We start from the raw sequence: 21,383 nt of genomic DNA on the forward strand, positions 1-21,383 counted from the left end.
CACAAATAAACTCTAAAGCCTGCACATCTGCCAATGCACTTTATTATGGTTATGTTTATGTTAATGTATTACAAGCCAAATGTATGTTGAATGTTTAAATGTCTTAATCTAAATGTACACTCTTGGGAGCCGCAAGCCTACATTTCATTGTACTGCACTTGTGCACTAACAATGACAATAAAAGTTGATTTGATTTGATTTGATTTGAATTAATATTCAACTCAAGAACAGACAAAATTAAACTTTAATTTTGTTGTGGTACACCTATATTTCCTTTATTAATACACCGTCAATACAAAATTAGCAATGTAAACATGTCCGTTAATATGCTGGCCTCGACTTTCCTCAGGGTGCACCCAAGGAATGGCCTAAAGGCTCATTTAAAGCCTTTCATCCAGAGTCCACCCATCTTTCGCCTACGGGATAATGCTGTGGAAATTCTCCCCCATTATATATAGATAGATTGTGGCAAAGAATATCGGGCTGGCTGTAAAATGGGCTGCCTATTCGCTGTCACCCGTTCTGTGCTTCCACCCAAGACCAATTTCACCTCCGTAGACTATAGAGTGTTCCACCAGTATATATCACATGTGTTATAGAGGTAATTAATTTGTATCATCGCTTTTTAAAATATATTCCCTTCTACGTAATAATTCTCATATTGAACCTTGCCGGGTCATTTAACTCTGCATCCGCAGAGTTGTAGTTTAAATTAATTTCTATTGGTTCTTAACCATAGCAAAAATAAATCCACATCCCAAGTTGTTTCTGTAGAAATATGAAAGTGCATCTGTTGGAAAAAAAGAGGAAACTTTCAACCAACAAAAATCCCCGGTGTAAATCACAACCTGTGACCAACTTCTGAAATCCATGGCTGTTCACATATGAATAAATGAGGAAGTGTCAGCTTTTATTGGATAGGTATGAACTTATGGTGCCAACTTCTTAATGTCAAAGTTGGACTGCATATTATTTGGAAACCCTACAAAACTTCTGCCAGTAGCTGGGATTAAAGTGGGAACCATTTAACAGGGGCATGGACTCAAAGTGTATCTTCGGTACTGAATAGTGTTATTAAATGATCAGCTATAAAAGAAAGAGCATCCACCAACAAAAAATTAGATCTTATACTGTGTGCTGCATTTCCATCTCTACACTTTTCTGCACTTCACTTAAGCGATGCATTTTGCCGTGTCTTTAGAAAATACCATCCCGCGTGCATTCCATCCTACACCAGCATCCACCTCTTCTTGGAACCATGGGAGAAGACAAGGAAGCAAACATGGTTGAAAGAGAAGATTAAAGCATATTTGAGCTCTGGCAAGGCATTGGAATTACTTGGAGGGACATTAGCACTGCCCTATGTGTTTGTCTGAAATTCTGCTCCCCTCTAATTTAGTGGAGGTGTTACCAATGTGAAATAAATTAAATTAAGCATTCTTATACTATGGTTCGAAGATTAATTTTAAGACAATTCATTTGAGGGTTATCGAGGCGAGGTATTTATCTGTATAGTAGAAGACAGACAAAAAACTTTAAAGAAGGATTGGGACAGCATGTGTCAGCTTGGTTCAGTCCCACAATCAGGAGGTTGTGGGTTCAAGCTCCATTCCTTGGGCACATACCAACACATATTCTGTTTGGGCTCCTGACACAAAGCCTCACCCAGTGTGAGAATCATTTGGGAATCACATGCACGAATCCCATAATTTTTCATCTATTAAAGTACTGCAGGAAAATCATGGGGGGTCCCTGTGCAATTTCCTTATATATGGGAGGTAAAATTAAACAGGTGTTGGGGGGGGGGATTATGCAAAGGGGGTGATAGTGGATCCCCCCCCCTTTCTCTTTGGTTGGTTGTATGACTGACATCACTAAAGCAGATTATCTGGTCATTATCACATTGCTGTTTGTGGAGCTTGCTGTGCACACATTGGCTGCTGCGTTTCTTACATTACAACAGTACTTCAAAAAATACTTCATTGGCTGTAAAATGCTTTGAGATATCCGGTGGTTGTGAAAGGCACTATATAAATGCAAGTCTTTCTTTTTCTTTATGACTGGTATTTAATTCATTGTATGTGAATTTTTGAGAATTTCTAAAGACATAGGGCAGCACGGTGGCATAGTGGTTAGCACTGTTGCCTCACAGCGCCAGAGACCCGGGTTCGAATCCGGCCTCGGGCGACTGTCTGTGTGGAGTTTGCACATTCTCCCCGTGTTTGCGTGGGTTTTCTCCGGGTGCTCCGGTTTCCTCCCACAGTCCAAAGATGTGCGGGTTAGGTTGATTGGCTATGATAAATTGACCCTTAGTGTTAGGGGGATTAAATACGTGGGGTTACAGGGATAGGGTGGGATATGTGTCGGTGCAGGCTCGATCGGCCGAAATGGCCTCTATCTGCACTGTGGGGTTTCTGTGATTCTGTGATTCTGTGATAAGGCACTATGTAAGTGCTAGTCTTTATTCCATCTAATCAACTATCCAACCACCCCGCCCGATTTCCCTTTGTATAAGGGGTGGCCAATACGCTACAGACTGTTTTGCACCCCCACCAAAGTTGACTTCTCCCCTCAAAGTTTTCTCCAAGGAATAGTGCAGACTCTGAGAGAAGGTAGTTAATTCTGGTCAATTGCCATCTTTAAAATTAAGTCACATCATCTATTGAGAAGGGAGATTGAGGGTTATAAAGATATTTCGAGCATTGTTTGATTTTATTTTCCTCAGGGCATAGAGGTAACAGAAGGTAGTATTACCTACAGTAAGGAATTAGCAGTTGGTGGTGATGGTTTGGAGAAAGTCCTTGATAGATTAATCACAGATGGATTCGATATGGAGCAGGTTCAATGTCTTTTCACATTCATCATATTCTTATGTCCTTATCCAAATAAGAGCCAGGAGTTCTTCCAGTATCCTAGTCATTATATCTCCCCGTCAACCATCACAATCAGAATCACGTTTAACGGGTCATTTATCTCATTGCTGCTTGTGGATCTTATGTGCAAAACGACAGCCACAATCACGGAATTTCAAAGTAATTAATTGTATGTGAATTTTTGAGAATTTCTGAAGTGCTTGTCTTTCTTTCGTCTAATCAACCATCCAACCAGCCAAATAAATACCAGCCATCCAACCAACCATAGCGTAGATTAAGATGGTTATCTCTGTTATAATACACTGAACGTGTACAGTTAAATATTTTGTGTACTAATCTAACTTGAGGGCACATATTAAATTCTGTTGGGTTTTATTATTGTTTACAACATAAGCAAATGCGGTTTGAGAAGAGATCATTCTGTCCGCCAAGGCTACTCCTTCCAGAGACAACTTACAATTTGCCCAGTCATGATCCCTACCTCATCCATTCAGGGTTCATTTACACTGCACGGGCTAAACTTGTGGTGTAAATCCGGAGTCAGGGCTTAACCTAACTCCAGAGCCAACATCACTTTGATTTGACACTGCATGGTGTACAAATTCGGCGCAGTGTCGAACCTGGTTTACAAAGTGCTCAGAACACCCATTTGACCTTCTGGCACCGTTAAAATTTACTTTACCTCAATTGAAATATTTATAGTGCAGGGATTCTCCTCTTCCACTCTTCAAACTTCTGTAGTTCTAAGTGTTGGAAGGGAGCTCTGCCCACAAGAGATGGACATAACTGTTCCCTAAATAAGACACTTTAAGCACTAGCCAGGCAGGAGACAAGAAATGGGCAGATCTTTTTGACTTTGTGCGATAGTGTACTACGTTTTAGTTACGGCTGTCGACAGGATTTGCTCTAAGGACAGCTCTTCAGCTTTGCCCAGTGATAATTGCAGATGAGGACCTCCCTGGTGCAAGGCAGAGTTTCCGAACACTGCAACATCTGTCTCTTATTGGCTCAGTGAGAGGCTTGGCGCTGTTACAGTTAACATTACATAGTAACATAGTAACCGTTTCTGACAGGAGAACATGAGCCCACCTGTGCCCAGCATTCCCATCTGTAACAATCCTGAAATCCATTTGTTGATAGGTACCTCTCTAATTTCTCTTGATGTACATTAACGTTCCTTGTTTCACCACCATGTCAGCAATCTGTTCTACACCCTTTTAGTAAAAAAAAGTACATCCTGCATTTCCTACTTTCTTTTGTTGGTCTTAACTTGCAAATATGACCCCTTAAAAGTATTTTTAAAATATACATTAGATGCAGTTGTGTCTGGGAAATGAAACCCTCCTCCAGAGCATCAGATGAAGTAAAGTGGATTAAATGATGACCGGGAATCGAATCCGGGTCATCTTCTCACTACTGTACCTCCCCACTCACTTATGCTCTAAAATCAATCACGTTTCGTGGCGAATTGACATAAGCATTTGGGCGGAACGGTCTTTGTCCCGGTTCGAGTGAGTTTGCCTTGAAACACGAAGCCTGATATCTGCAGAGGGGTAGAAGAGTAAGCTTGTTACCAGTGCTTACCTTGAGTTGTCTGCAGAGCCGCCGGCTCCGTCGCAGCTGTGCAAGAGAAAGTCTCCATCTCCTCGGAGGTCGTGTAAATGTTCGCCATATAGCTCTCTCCGCGTTGACTCGTCGCACCGACTGGGCAGTAAGAAGGGGGATGCAAGTGCGTTTATAGCCCACCGCCAGAAAGCTGCAGCTGCCCCGGAAAACGACTGCTCACACATTTGGTTGCACTTTGGACCAATGTTGATAACTTGCGGGCAGAGCAGCCACTTCCTCACGTGGGGGGGGGGGGGCGGGTTGGGGTAAGAATTCCTTTGGTCGCTGGGCGCAGTAACGCCGTAAACGTGTGAAGATTCCCACTGTTGAAATATTCTTAACAAAATAGCCAACAGCTTCTTATTTATGATCCTCTATAAATATTGGAATTCTCCAAGAAAGGATTTACAATGTCGCAACGCATAACTAATTCTTATCCCACTGTCAGCATTGTATTCTCTTTTTGGAATTGAAGTTGCACCTTGCGTTTAAGAAAGTGCTGTGGATTTATTTTTTCTTAAAGTCAGCAGTACACATGTGCATAACCCAAAATAAAGACCATCCCCCATTTTGTTAACCTTAACAAAGGTCTGTTCAGCCAATAAATTGCTTTCTTTCAATAAAGCTTCACAGGCTTTTCCCAACTGTTGTTAAAGCCGCCGAGCGATTTAAACAGTTGACACGGAGCCCCGGTCACCATAAGGATGTATCGTCAAACAACAGCGTGGATGGGGAGCACCGTTTGTCCCTCATTTCAGCCCTGGGTGTCCACCAAAACATATTAGAACTTTCCGAAGCAAGACAATTAATTGCTTTGAAATGCAGCTATTGTTGGCATGCAGGTAAAAACCATAGCCATTTGCGCACAGCAAGATCCCCCAAACAGAAATTAAATTAACCATCAATTAATGGTGGTGCTATTTGACGGGGTGGTCGTTGGCCAGGATACCGAGAGAACTTATACAAAAGCAAAATGCTTCGGATGCTGGAAATTTGAAATAAGAACAGAAAATGCTGGAAATACTCAGCAGGTCAGGCAGCATCTGTGGAGAGAGAAACAGAGTTAATGTTTCAGGTCGATCATCTCCAACATTTGCCAGTTCTGATGAAAGGTAGCAGTGACCATTGCACAGTCATTGTGGAGATGAAGTCCCATCTTCAAACTGAGGACACTCTCCATCATGTTGTGTGGCACTACCACCGTGCTAAATGGGATAGATTCAGAACAGATCTAGCAGCTCAAAACTGGGCATCCATGAGGAGTTGTGGGCCATCAGCAGCAGCAGAATTGTATTCCACCACAATCTCATGATCCGACACATCCCTCACTCTACCATTACCATCAAGCCAGGGGACCAACCCTGGTTCAATAAGGAGTGTAGAAGAGCAAGCCAGGAGCAGCACAAGGCATACCTAAAAATGAGGTGCCAACCTGGGGAAGCTGCAAAACAGGACTACATGCATGCTAAAAATTGGAAGCAGCATGCTATAGACATGGCTAAGCGATCCCAAAAACAATGGATCAGATCAAAGCTCTGCAGTTCTGCCACATCCAGTCGTGAATGGTGGTGGACCATTAAACAACTAATGGGAGGAGGAGGCGCCATGAATATCCCCATCCTCAATGATGGTGGAGCCCAGCACATGAGTGCAAAAGACAAGGCTGAAGCGTTTGCAACCATCTTCAGCCAGAAGTGCCGAGTAGATGATCCATATTGGCCTACTCCTGAGGTCCCCACCATCACAGAAGCCAGTCTTCAGCCAATTCGATTCACTCCACGTGATATCCAGAAACGGCTGAGCACACTGGATACAGCAAAGACTATGGGCCCTGACAACATACCGGCTATTGTGCTGAAGACTTGTGCTCCAGAACTAGCTGCACCTCTAGCCAAGGTGTTCCAGTACAGCTACAACACTGGCATCTATCCGACAATGTGGAAAACTGCCCAGGTATATCCTGTCTACAAAAAGCAGGATAAATCCAATCCGGCCAATTACCACCCATCAGTCTACTCTCAATCATCAGCAAAGTGATGGAAGGTGTCATCAACAGTGCTATCAAGCAGCACTTACTCACTAATAACCTGCTCACTGATGCCCAGTTTGGGTTCCGCCAAGACCACTCGGCTCCCGACCTCATTACAGCCTTGGTCCAAACATGGGCAAAAGACCTGAATTCCAGAGGTGAGGTGTGAGTGCCCTTGACATCAAGGCAGCAGTTGACAGGAACCCTAGTAACACTGAAGTCAATGGGAATTGGTGGGGTGGGGGAAACTCTCCACTGGCTGGAGTCATACCTAGCACAGAGGAAGATGGTTGTGGTGGTTGAAGGTCAATCATCACAGCCCCAGGACATCACTGCAGGAGTTCCTATGGGCAGTGTCCTAGGCCAAACCATCTTCAGCTGCTTCATCAATGACCTTCCCTCAAACATAAGATCAGAAATGGGGATGTTTGCTGATGACTGCACAGTGTTCAGTGCCATTCACAACTCCTCAGATAATGAAGCAGTCCACGCCCACATGCAACAAGACCTGGACAACTTTCAGGCTTGGGCTGATAAGTGACAGGTAACATTTACACCACAGATGTGCCAGGCAATGACTACCTTCAACAAGCGAGAGTCTAACCACCGCCCCTTGACATTCAACGGCATTACCATCGCCGAATCCCCCACCATCAACATCATGAGGGCCACCATTGACCAGAAACTTAATTGAACCAGCCAGATAACTACTGTGGCAACAAGAGCAGATCAGAAGCACCCCATTTACCACCTTAAACATTCACTCCCTCCACCACTGGTGTACCGTGGCTGCAGTGTGTACCATCTACAAGATGCAATGCAGCCACTCACCAAGGCTCCCAAACCTGTGGCCTCTTCCACCTAGAAGGACAAGGGCAGCAGACGCATGGGAACACCATCACCTGCAAGTTCCCCTCCAAGTCACACACCATCCTGACTTAGAAGTATATCACTGATCCTTCATCGTCGCTGGGTCAAAATCCTGGAACTCCCTACCTACCAGCACTGTGGGAGTACCATCACCACGTGGACTGCAGCGGCTCACCACCACCTTCTTAAGGGCAATTAGTGATGGGCAATAAATGCTGTCCTTGCCAGCAATGCCCACATCCCATAAACGAATTTAAAAAAATAGCGCTGTGGGATCTTTGATGCTACCTGGATTGGCAGTGTCCATTATGTGCTCCAATCCTGGATTAGGGCTTGAATGCACAACTAACTAACCGGGAGGCAGGAGTGGTGCAAAAATGCAAACTCCCAAGGAAAGTAATACATATGCAAATGATAGGCAACAATAGTACAGACAGAGGGGAAGATTATTCACTGAATGGATGGCATAGAAGCGTAGTATTGAAAAAGCCAAGTGTATTCATCAATTGAAAAATCATCAATCACCTGACGAACTAATTTCACCTGCTGCCCTGACATCTCTACGGTGAGTACCTGAAGTGTATCCTCCTCTTCCCTCTGCCATGTTTTGAATTGGAAATTCCTGATTATGCTTCTTTCCAGCATACAACACTTCGTTGTTGCATGCTGGAAAGAAATCGCTTCTGGGCCTTTTGGCTAAGATCAAGCGTAGTCACACCCCAGTAATGGGGTGGTGATGGTCACCCCCAGCTATGGGGCTGTGTAAAAAACAAAAAACCCTTAATTAAGGGGTGAAAAAAAAACACTTCACTTCTGCCAACTTATTATGGGGCATACTGTAAGCCCACCTCTCCTGCGTGGTCTAAGTTTTGTCAGTACTTTAAAGAATATAATAAAGGTGTGCTCAGCGGGATAGATATTGGTAGAATGTTGTACCTATTCTGTTCTGTGCGGTGAGGGGGGAGTTATGGTGAATTATGAGTTTCAGGATGAGGTCTCAGAAGCCATCATTTAACTTATCGTCTCTTTGAAAGTGTTGTGGTTTGCTGCTTTGCCTTAGGATTCTGCGAGGAAAGTGCGCATCTAGCGGGCGATCTTAAAGAGGTGGCCATAGACCATCTGCACATTCATTCATGGAGTAAAATTGGTTTCTGCTGAGTTATGTGATTGGAAGTGTGTCGGCCTACGGATGGCCACATGAGTGTAGATTATTTTGCCTTGCACTCTAGGAAAAATTGAGTACATTTCTCCTGCTCCAGCTGACGACCCTTACTGAATTGGATAAAGGTGTCGAAATGTCAGAAATGGAATTGTGGCCTCCAAGATGCTCTGATGCACATCATGTCGACTCACATCCAGTTGTCATTTGCTCCGGTCCTGATGCTATGATGGGCAGCATATTCGCTTCTACCCGCTTTATCCTTTGCAGGTGCCTAGAAGAAATCATAGACATACAAGATGAGTGTGATTGTTACTTTTATTGTCACAGTTAAAGCAGTTCTGCTGGTTGACTGACTTTCCAGGTCTGGCTGCAGGAAGTGGCACAGTCTGGTAACAATCTCATTGCTAAGTATTGAGTCTTTGGTGGGGCAGCGCCTCGGAAAGGCTCATGCAGCTTTCATAGACACAGTCCGGGTGTGTGTGGCGGCGGGGGGGGGCGGCGGGGGGAGAGAGTGAGGAGCACAGAGAGAACATATGAAATCCTCCACTGGTGTCCTCTTTGCACTTAAGCTGCATTTGCCAGCTCTTCCCCATTTAGAAACATTAGATCAAATGTTGCCGAGGCACCCAGGCTCGAGCATGTATGGGATTAAATCTGTCATTTGTCTCTTATGATCTCCTGAAGTGCCAGGACCGCATTGTCAGGTGCAAGCAGCCAGTAAAGAGACTGCTCATTGCACACTGGGCACTCTCTCGTCATGGGGGTGGGCTTGCAACATTAAACACAGGGCAGAGGGCCCCTGGCACAGGGGCCAGGGTACCCGGGGAATAAAGGGCAGAGGTGCTCTTTTTAAATTTTGATGATCGCTTGCCCTTCAGCACTTGCTCGAAATGGACGTTGTGCGGCTGGTGCCCTGCTCAGCCATTCCAGTCATGTCAAGCGACAGGTGCCAAATTACTATCGACTATGGATGTCGGGGCCAAATAAGCTTAATGTACAATAGCAAAATACTGCAGATGTTGGAAATCCGAAATAACAACAGAAAATGCTGGAAAAACTCAGCAGGTCAGGCAACATCCGTGGAGAGAAATTTGAGTTGACGTTTCGGGTCGAACCCTTCTTCAAAACTGGAAAGAAAAGAAAATAGATCGAAGGCAGGGCTGCGATCGGACAAAAGAAGTGAAAGAGACAAAAGAAGTAGAAGAGACAATAAAAGGTGTTCGAAGCCAGACGAGATGGTAATAGGCTGAGATTAGGTGTGAAGTGTACTGGCAGGGCAAGAGATAGCTGCCAGGTGGGAGAGTGAAACAAAAGGGAGGGGGGGAGGAGTGGAAAAATTACAGGTAAAAAATTAATGGGGGCCTCAGAGTTTATTTCACCTTGCCTACACATTAACACAAATCCACATTGCTTGAGATCAACTCAGAAATCTTTCAATGTTTTTCTTTGATTCTCTCATTTCAGCTACCTTTGCTCGTCTTCATAATTTGTGCAATTTTTCTCCTTATTGAATTCCTTAGAGTGAACATTGTCTTCTGCAGTAACTCAGAACAAGCAATAGCGAATCAGCTGTCCGTTTTACACTCTGTCGGATATTCTTTTTAAGACAAAAGCAAAATACTGCTGATGCTGGAAATCTGAAATAAAACCAGAAAATACTGGAAGCACTCAGTTTAACAACTTTAGATCACAACCACCGCTCCCGTTTTCTCGGACAGTAAGTGTTGGCAATGGTTCTGCTGTAACCATTTTCTCCCCTTGTCCCATTACCATCCCATTTGTCTTGCACCCATCATTTAATCACTGCTGCCCTCCACCCTATCACAGACCTTCCCCTTGTTCTTTCACCCCCAGCCACCCACCCCCACACACACTTTTCCTTGGCTCTATACTTGTTTACAAACTGTTAAATCTCTAACTTCTTCCAGTTCATCCAACGAAAGGTCATCGACCTGAAACGTTAACTCGGTTTCTCTCTCCACAGATACTGTCTGACCTGCTGAGTATTTGCAGCATTTTCTATTATTATTAAGAAGTAGCACAGAAATAGTATCAGATTTTAATGAGTCTAAACTACAGAATTGCGAGTCTCTAAGAATCCACAGATGTGTGAAATGTCAATGTAGGAATACTCTCCATTATAATAACATATACGTTAGCCTATTAAATAAACTGATGAGTTCATGTCTCTGCTAAAATAGTAGAGAAAACATTCTGAACAAACGCTGTTATCCCACGGGGGAAAAGCAGGCATTATGTAAACAGCATTTATATGTAATATTGTATTTTAGATATTGCATATAATTTTTATTATTTGTTCATGTGATGTTGGCGTCGCTAGCAAGGCCAGCATTTAGTGCCCATCCCTAATTTATAATTTATAATGTTTATATAATTTTTCTTTAGATATACTATAGAACACTAAAAACAAATGAAATGCTCAATATGTGGGTAACACATTTATTATTCAGGTAACTACAGCAATTTATAGGGACAGATTATTTATGTAACTAAGACTATGATGTTATAAATCTATTTCTTTATTGACTACGTTTTATTTTTCTAATTTTATCTCTGAACATTGCAGCAGGAGATAAACAATTTTATTTTTAATAATCTTTGATTTTTTTAGCACTGTTACTCAAGCAGCAATACCCACAGATCAATGGCACACTAATTTATTTCATTTTGTCACATTTCTTACCTTTGTTAAATCTATTTTGCACTGCCATTTGAGAACCCGAGCCATCAGTTTATTGTAAATTTGCTAATAACAGCCATGAGGAATGAATAGCATGATGCAGGAAAAAGGAATAAGATGTAAAGAAAGAAAGACAGAAGGAAGGAAAGAAAGAAAGAGTACAGAGATAATCGTCATTAGAAAGGAAAAGAGAATGGCATTCAGAGAGAGCGAGAGATAATGAGATGGCACTACAGAAAATGTGTGAGAGCCATATAGAGATGGAGGAAGAGAAAACCAGAAAGAGGGAAAGACAAATTAAAAAAAGAGTGAGGGAGACCGAAGGAATGAGGCACACAGAGAGACACATTAACAATAAGAAAGATACTTTTTTGTTGCTTTTTTCCCATGTGAGATCAGCTAGTTATTAAAATCTACACCATTGTAGAGCCGGGAATTTATTTTACTGAAATGACATTTAATGTTTTTGACTCAAGTTGCTATCCAGTTCCTGAATTTAGTCGAATCTTAGCACTTCAAGTTAGAAATTAAAAAAGGAAGCTGTGGCACTTGAATACACAGGGAAGTCCATTATCTAGGGATGCAATTCTGTTTGCAAGCAGAAGTTAACAGGATTGGGCAGGCATTGCTGGGACCACATACTTTTAAGAATTACATCTGGGTTCTTGCGAAAGCAGAAATTCATGAATGTTTTTACTAAGAAATGAGAAGTGTTTTGTAGATCAGAGCTGATTTTCCAAGGTACCGACCACAGCATTTTTTATGTGGTAACCAGGAGTTATGGAACTTTGGGTTATTTTCTGAAAGTTCTTTTGCTAATTACCTTACATCTGTGTCCTCTGGTTACTGAGTTTTCTGCCACTGGAAACAGTTTCTCCTTATTTACTCTCTCAAAATTCATGATTTTGAGCATCTCTATCAAATCTCCTCTTAAACTTCTCTGCTCTCAGGAGAACATGCACCAAAAATTACCAACTCTTTCAGGCCATGTATTTGCTTTGTGCCCTGATTGCGCCTGTCACTGGGCACACATACTCAGGAAATTCAAGGCATGTAAGCGGACCTCCTCCATCATCTAGCACTAGAAGAAACTAGGCACCCAATGCTCTGTAAATCTAAACATTCCAGAAGAGTCAGCAATAAAGGTATAACAATGTGCACTAATATAGACCCTGTGCTACGAGAGCCAGAGCCAAGGGACATGGCGAGTCCACAGGAGGCATCGCCTCGAGAGGACAGGGAGATCAGTGCCGCAGCACTTTACCCAATGAGCACCCCACGGAGGTCACAACCAGAAGAGTCAGACATTGCTCTCATTAATTTCAAAGAATATTTTATTACAAAATATTTCATAGTTTTAAGAGAAAATTGTTACAAATTAATACAAGGATTGCCTGAAAAAGTTAAACTGAATTTAGAAATTTTAATCTTTCTAAACTGGACCCTGAGGAACATATTTTATTTACAAAGTGTTTTATTGCAATGTTAAACTCTCTTTAGAAACTTGAACAACTATTTACAAGAATTTACCTTTAATCAACAATAATAAATGTCACAAACCATTGGAATCCAGAGTTCACCCGATGTAATCTTTAAAATTTGTTAAAACTTTTGCAAACTTTTTAAATAATTTAAATAAAGTTTTAACTCTTTGAAACAAGAAAATTTTAATTAGCTGCAACAAACGGGACATGACAATGACAGTCAGAATTATCCAACCACTTGCCATCACAGGAGGAGTTAATGCAGACAGGAGTTAAATTTCCCCATCTCCCTCAAGGTACCACACTTGGTCCCGCTTAGTGCTTGACAAGCCCTTTGGCCAGCTACCCTCCTGCACCATCTTGCAGTAAATTTGGGACCAGAAAAAATGGTGTGTGTGGCTAATGAGTTGTGGGCCTGTGTTTGATCTATGCTGATGGCTATGTACTCCTGGACTGTGTGTTGCTGGCTGAGTCCCAGGAGGAAATCCAGAGTTGCCCCTTCTGCAGCCTGCCATGTAGAGGTTGAGACCGTGCCTGCTGTTGGCAGGCTGGCACTGCTGCCTAGAGGGGTGGCAGCTGCAGGGATCTGGACTGTACCAGCTGCCTTCCACTGCAGTCCTGGTCTGCAGCCCCAGCCAGCAACCAAATTGGTGAAATGGTGGCAGCCATCAGGTCCCGCAAGGCCTCAATAAGAGACTGGAAGCCACAATTCATTATGCCCTTCAGTCTGTCACCTGAAGCCTTGAGCAGAAGCCTGAGCTGTCATGAAGGTGGGAGCCCCGACTGCTCCCTCACTGTTCCCTACAGGTGACCTCTTAAATGTCCCAATGCCGCAGCCACCTGCTGCATTGGTTCTTGCGGTTCTAGCATTATCAATGCAATGCTGGTGCTGAGCATTACAACAGACTCGAAGACCAACCCGCAAGGAGCTCCATGTTAATACTGATGGAGCTCAGCGTCCTCATGCATCTGTGATGCTCCACCAACAGACGCTTCTTCAGGCTGAAGCCGTCATGTCCCACTCCAATGACTTATCCATGGTTGCCTTCTAGCCAGTCTCTATGGATTGGTGGCAGCATCCTCCATCTCTTCAGAGTCTCCCCATTCCCCGGAACTGGATTCTGGTGCTGAAGTGCTCACCTGGTTTTGAAGTGCTTGCTGCGCCAGTGCAATGTGTCCATACTGATACCAGGTTGGGCACAGCTAGGTGACTCTGACTTTCCTTGGGGGATGGCCTGAAGGTGGGGGCTGATGGCACTCCCAGGAAAGAGGGGAGGTATGCAGCTCTGGCTTTCCATCTACCCCTCATTTGGCAGCACAATGGGTACAAGTTGTATGACAAAGCCAGAGCCCGTTTCCTCCATCTATACTGGAAGCTGCTCCCCCTCCTTCTTCCCCAACCTCACCCCTTCCTCTTCCTGCTACACTTCATCCCTCTCTTCCTCCACAATGACTGCCTTCTAGCAGTCTGGCTGACACATAGGAAGAAAAAAAGAACGGGTTAGAATGGCTGCCTTTTCCAGTGCCGATATGGCCCATTGGGGGTGGGGGAATGGGTGGTGGAAGCCCGGGCCCCTGTCCTCTCCTGGAGCATTGAGCAATAGCAAGTGAACCTGGCTCTGGACACTCCCCCCACTTCTCCGCCTCCACTGTGGCCACAGTGGTATAGCAGCTCAGCAGCTCCACCTCCATTATCTCGTGGTGGTGGTGGTAGGGTTGTGTGTGGGGGGTGGAGGGGGTCAGATGGTGGAGGTTTGGGACACCCTTCTCCCTCACTTTTTACCTCTTAGGGCGTTATTGCCCTGCAAAGAGAAAAGTAGAGAAAGATTAGGTTTGTACTCACTTGAGCATGTGGAACAACTGAAGGAGCCACTGGTCTGCACCTTTCTAGTATTTTCACTGATCAGCTAATTCCACTTCATGTACTTGAGCATGATATCATGCCCACAGTGGGCAAGGAAGAAAGGGAGAGAATGTGAGTATCTTACCTTCCCATCTCAGATTAGGCCATTGAATTTTTTCTGCACTGCTCTGCCATCCTGAGCACTAAGTGCCTATCTCACTCCGACCCCCTCTGGGATTAGTGAAGACAAATGTAGGTCCCTTACAGTCAGAAACAGGAGAATTTATAATGTGGAACAAGGAAATGGCAGAGCAATTAAACAAATATTTTGGTTCGGTCTTCACGGTAGAGGACACAAATAATTTCCCAGAAATGCTAAGGAACCAAGGATCCAGTGAGAAGGAGGAATTGAAGGAATTTAGTATTAGTAAAAAAATAGTGCTGGAGAAAGTAATGGGACGAAAGCTGATAAATCCCCAAGGCCTGCTAATCTGCATCCCAGAGTACTAAAAGAGGTAGCCATGGAAATAGCGGATGCATTGGTTGGCATCTTCCAAAATTCTATAGATTATGGAACAGTTCCTGCAGATTGGAGGGTGACAAATGTAACCCCACTATTTAAAAAAGGAGGGAGAGAGAAAACAGGAACTACAGACCGGTTAGCCTAACATCAGTAGTAGGGAAAATGCTAGAGTATTATAAAGGATGTGATAACAGGACACTTAGAAAATATCAACGGGATTAGACAAAGTCAACATGGATTTATGAAAGGGAAATCGTGTTTGACAAACCTACTGGCATTTCTTGAGGATGTAACTGGTAGAATAGATAAGGGAGAACCAGTAGATGTGGTGTATTTGGATTTTCAGAAGGCCTTTGATAAAGTTCCACATAAGAGGTTAGTGTGCAAAATTAAAGCACATGGGATTGGGGGTAATATACTGGCATGGATTGAAAATTGGTTAACAGACAGGAAATAGAGAGTAGGAATAAATGGGTCTTTTTCGGGGTGGCAGGTGGTAACTAGTGGGATACTGCAGGGATCAGTGCTTGGGCCCCAGCTATTGACAATATATATCAATGATTTGGATGAGGGAACCAAATGTAATATTTTCAAGTTTGCTGATGACACGAAACTAGGTGGGATTGTGAGTTGTGAGGAGGATGCAAAGAGGCTTCAAGGCGATTTAGACAGGTTTGAGTGAGTGGGCAAATACATGGCAGATGCCGTATAACGTGGATAAATGTGAAGTTATCCACTTCGGTAGGAAAAACAGAAAGGCAGAGTATTATTTAAATGGTGATAGATTGGGAAATGTTAATGTAGAAAGGGACCTGGGTGTCCTTGTACACCAGTCACTGAAAGCATACATGCAGGTGTAGCAAGCAGTTAGGAAGGCAAATGGTATGTTGGCCTTCATTGCAAGAGGATTTGAGTACAGGAGCAAGGATGTCTTACTACAGTTATACAGGGCCTTGGTGAGGCCACACCTGGAGTACTGTGTGCAGTTTTGGTCTCCTTACCTAAGAAAGGATATAGTTGCCATAGAGGGAGTGCAGCGAAGATTCACCAGATTGATTCCTAGGATGGCAGGACTGTCATATGAGGAGAGATTGGGTCGACTAGGCCTGTATTCACTAGAGTTTAGAAGAATGAGAGGGGCTCTCATTGAAACGTATAAAATTCTGACAGGACTAGACAGACTGGATGCAGGGAAGATGTTTCCCCTGGCTGGGGGGTCTAGAATGAGGGGTCACAGTCTCAGGATACGGTGTAGGACATTTAGGACTGGGATGAGGAGAAATTTCTTCACTCAGAGGGTGGTGAACTTGTAGAATTCTCTACCACAGAAGGCTTTGGTGACCAAGTCACTGAATATATTTAAGAAGGAGATAGATAGATTTCTAGACCCAAAAGGAATCAAGGGGTATGGGGAGAGAGCGGGAATATGGTATTGAGATAGAGGATCAGCCATGATCATATTGAATGGCGGAGCAGGCTCGAAGGGCAGAATGGCCTACTCCGGCTCCTATTTTTTCTATGTTTCTATGTTTCTATGGAGAGAGAGAGGTAGAGGTTCACCACTGACCGCAAAATCCGGGCCCACATCTTTAGTAATCCATGAAGCTCTAGCTTTGGATGCACTTCCTTTCCCCCTCGTGGGTATATGTCTAGTCTGTACCCAAACTATCTCCTCTTTGAATGTAACTCATTACCTATTTACTGTTTTACCTGCCAATCTTTGATTAAAATCCACCTGGGCCAAATTCCTTTTCAACTCACTGAAATTAGTCCCTCTCCAGTTGAGTATTTTCACATCTCATTTCTCCTTGTCCTTATCCATAACTACTCTAAACCTAATGATATTGTGGTCACTGTTCTCCAATTGCCCCCCACCCCCCACCCCAGAAACATGCTGCACTTGCATCACTTCATTCCTCAGAACTAGATCCAGCACTGCTCCCTTCCTCTTTGGGCTGGAAACACTGATCAAGAAAGTTTTCTTCACATTTCAGGAATTCCTCCCCCTCTTTGCCCTTTACACTGTTACTATCCCAGACTATAGTAGGATGATTGAAGTCCTCCATTATCACAACTCTAAAGTTCTTGCATCTTTCAGCAACTTGGTGGCAAATTTGCTCCTCTATCTCCTTCCCACTATTTGGTGGCCTATAGTATACACCCAGCAGTGTAACAGTGTTCCTTAATTCTAACCAAATAGATTTTGTCTTTGAACATTCAAGTACACCATACTTTTTGAGTGAAACAGATGAATGGGTGCTGTAATGGGTGTATTTTTGCATCTGAATTCTGGGTTATGCCCATGGAGGAAATTGCAAGACAATGCCAAAGCGCTGGTTCATGGTTGTGTTACTTTGGGAGAAGGGGAAGTGCAACGAGACCTGGGTGTCCTTGTGCACCAGTCGCTGAAGGTAAGCATGCAGGTGCAGCAGGCGGTTAAGAAGGCAAATGGTATGTTGGCCTTCATAGCGAGAGGGTTTGAGTACAGGAACAAGGATGTCTTGCTACAGTTGTACAGGGCCTTGGTGAGACCACACCTTGAGTATTGTGTGCAGTTTTGGTCGCCTTATCTGAGGAAGGATATTCTTGCCATGGAAGGAGTTCAGCGAAGATTCACCAGGCTGATACCTGGGATGGCAGGAATGACGTATGAGGAGAGATTGGGTCGATTGGGCTTATACTCGCTGGAGTTTAGAAGATTGAGAGGGGATCTCATTGAAACTTATAAAATTCTGGCAGGACTGGACAGACCAGATGCAGGGAAGATGTTCCCGATGGTCGGGGAATCCAGAACCAGGGGTCACAGTCTAAGGATAAGGGGTAGGCCTGTTAGGACAGAAATGAGGAGGAATTTCTTCACCCAGAGAGTGGTGAACCTGTGGAATTCTCTACCACAGAAGGCAGTAGAGGCCAATTCATTAAATATATTCAAGAAGGAGTTGGATATATTTCTTAAGGCTAAAGGGATCAAGGGGTATGGGGAGAAAGCAGGTACCGGGTACTGAACTTGGATGATCAGCCATGATCGCATTGAATGGCGGAGCAGGCTCGAGGGGCCGAATGGCCTACTCCTGCTCCTATCTTCTATGTTTCTTCCATGTTTCTATGTTTCTGTGGTTGCATCTTGCCTTACTTTGACGTTCCAGTAGAAGGCGCTGTGGAGTTACTGACGGCTGGATTTGCTCGTTGTTCGTGGTTGACTTGGGATTTGCGATAAATGTGCTTCAACTATGTTCGTTAAAATGCGGTTTACTTTTAACAAAGAAATTAACTGCGCAGTGTGGGAAAACAAGAGACAAGTGAAAACTGGAAATCACAGCTCCAGGTTACATGAAGAAAAGTGAACGGCTTGACAAATTAATTTCTAATGGTGAAACGGAGGAATGGGTTAACATTGGTCTTGTGTCATGGTAAACTGGTTAACTCCTTTGAAATAGTGTAGAGAGGAATGCCCTCGGTGTGCTTTAACCCATTCTTTACGAATATCAGCCCATGTGATTGACAATGCCTTGAACGATATTTAATTGCTCACAATAGCGCGGTGTCAGCCGTGGCTCAGTGGGTAGCACTCTCGCTCTTTGATTCAGAAGGCTTGTGGGTTTTAAGTTTTCCTCCATGAGACTTGCTCACAAAAATCTAGGCTGCCACTCCAGTGCAGTCCTAAGGGAATGATGTGCTGTCTTTCAGTTGAGAGGTTAAATCGAGGCCCCGTCTACTGTCTCACATGGACGCAAAAGATCCCAATGCATTTGAAGAATGCAAATCTTTCTTTTTACAATGACAGTTCACTGATGCACTAAAAATAGCGCACAGAGGAAATTAAGTGAACTTTCCACTGTACTGGCTGGGTAGCAAAATCATACGCACATTTATAAAGAACTGGTTCAGGTTTTTGCCACACTAGGATCAAAGAGGAATCGTTTGCTCATACAATCCAGGTGCAAAATAGCGCCTGGGAAATCTGTTTGAATCTTTTAGTATTGGGAATTCTTCGGAATTTTGAAAGGGAAATGAATCCAACGGAAGGGACACGGAAACGCAAACCTCAAGCTGGAAACATAGAAACATAGAAGATAGGAGCAGGAGGCGGCCATTCGGCCCCTCGAGCCTGCTCCGCCATTCAATGAGTTCATGGCTGATCATCCAAACTCAGTACCCTGTCCCTGCCTTCTCCCCATATCCCTTGAACCCTTTAGCCTTAAGAAATATATCTAACTCATTCTTGAATATATTTAATGACTTGGCCTCAACTGCCTTCTGTGGTAAAGAATTCCACAGGTTCACCACTCTCTGGGTGAAGAAATTCCTCCTCATCCCTGTCCTAAATGGCTTACCCCTTATCTTTAGACTGTGACCCCTGGTTCTGGACTCCCCGGCCATCGGGAACATCCTTCCTGCATCTAGTCTGTCTAGTCCTGTTAGAATTTTATAAGTTTCAATGAGATCCCCTCTCATTCTTCTAAACTCCAGCGAGTATAAGCCCAATCGACCCAATCTCTCCTCATACGTCATCCCTGCCATCCCAGGTATCAGTCCGGTGAATCTTCGCTGCACTTCCTCCATGGCAAGAACATCCTTCCTCAGATAAGGTGACCAAAACTTCACACAATACTCAAGGTGTGGTCTCACCAAGGCCCTGTACAACTGCAGCAAGACATCCTTGCTCCTGTACTCAAACCCTCTCGCTATGAAGGCCAACATACCATTTGCCTTCTTAACCACCTGCTGCACCTGCATGCTTACCTTCAGTGACTGGTGCACAAGGACACCCAGGTCTCATTGCACTTGATTGCAAAAGACCAATTTTTATTGTTAAACGACCTTTCTCTCTGACTGCCACCTGATTTAGATCAGATGCTATTAGGACATCACCACAGCGGGAATTGTGAGGAGGATAGATTATTTTATTCTAAGAAAGAATGTAAAGTTGAATGCTTATCAGCCTAAGAGGGAGGGTGGATCAATGATAGGTTTCACTGTAAAGCATTAATGTTCATGGGTTGCCTATATCTAGTTTATTGTCCAACTTAAACACCTTTAGTGCGATAGGTTATGCTCAAAACATGAAATATCACGTTTTGACTATTTTCTGCTTTGTTTTACAAGACATTTAAAATTTATCACTGCTGAATTTTGGGGTAATTATGAACTGGAATTTTCTGATGTGCATTTACTTATTTAATATATTTGCATTTCATAAAATGAGTACATGCAAAATAATGAATCAACTTATAATTGAGGTAATCTATTTTCTTTCTAAAACCGAAATATCAAATTTTGCATGTTCTAAGAGCAAGGACTGTATCCGGTGCCATATTACCGAAATTTACGGGGCTAAAGTCTTGTTTATTCTAAGTGTATTTAGCCAAAGCAGTTGTCCTATAATGTCCACAACAACAACAACTTGCATTTATATCGCGCCTTTAACGTAGTAAAACGGCCCAAGGCGCTTCACAGGAGGGCTGCCACATAAGGAGGTATTAGAACAGATGACCAATAGCTTGGTCAAAGAGTTAGATTTTAAGGAGCATCTTAAAGGAGGCAAGACAGGCAGAGAAGCTTAGGGAAAGAATCCCAGAGCTTAGGGCCTAGGCAGCTGAAGGCTTGGCTACCATTGGTGGAGTGATGAAAATTGGGGATTGCCAAGAAGCCAGAATTGGAGGAGCACAGAGATCTCGGCGGGTTGTTGGCCTTCTCCCACTCTCACATCATTACCTCTGGTGTCCCCCAAGGATCTATCCTTGGCCCCCTTCTATTTCTCATCTACATGCTGCCCCTTGGCGACATCATCCAAAAGCACAGCGTCAGTTTCCACATGTATGCTGACGACACCCAGCTCTGCCTCAGCACCACTTCTCCCGATCCCTACTGGTCTCTAAGTTGTTAGACTGCTTGTCCGACATCCAGTTCTGGATGAGCAGAAATTTTCTCCAATTAAATATTGGGAAGACCGAAGCCATTGTTTTCAGTCCTGGCCACAAACTCCGTTCCCTAGCCACTGACTCCATCTCTCTCCCTAATATCTGTCTGAGGCTGAACCACACTATTCGCAACCTTGGTGTCATATTTGACCCTGAAATGAGCTGCCGACCATATATCTGCGGCATAATTAAGACCGCCTATTTCCATCTCCATAACATCAAATGTCTCCGCTCTTGCCTCAGCTCATCCACTGCTGAAACCCTCATCTGTGCCTTTGTTACCTCTAGACTTGACTGTTCCAACACACTCCTGGCTGCCTCCCACATTCTACCCTACATAAACTTGAGGTCATCCAAAACTCGGCTGCCTGG

Source organism: Somniosus microcephalus, chromosome 19 (genome assembly GCF_052327205.1).
Source record: "Somniosus microcephalus isolate GS21.2 chromosome 19, FLI_Smic_1.0, whole genome shotgun sequence".
Lineage (NCBI taxonomy): Eukaryota > Metazoa > Chordata > Chondrichthyes > Squaliformes > Somniosidae > Somniosus > Somniosus microcephalus.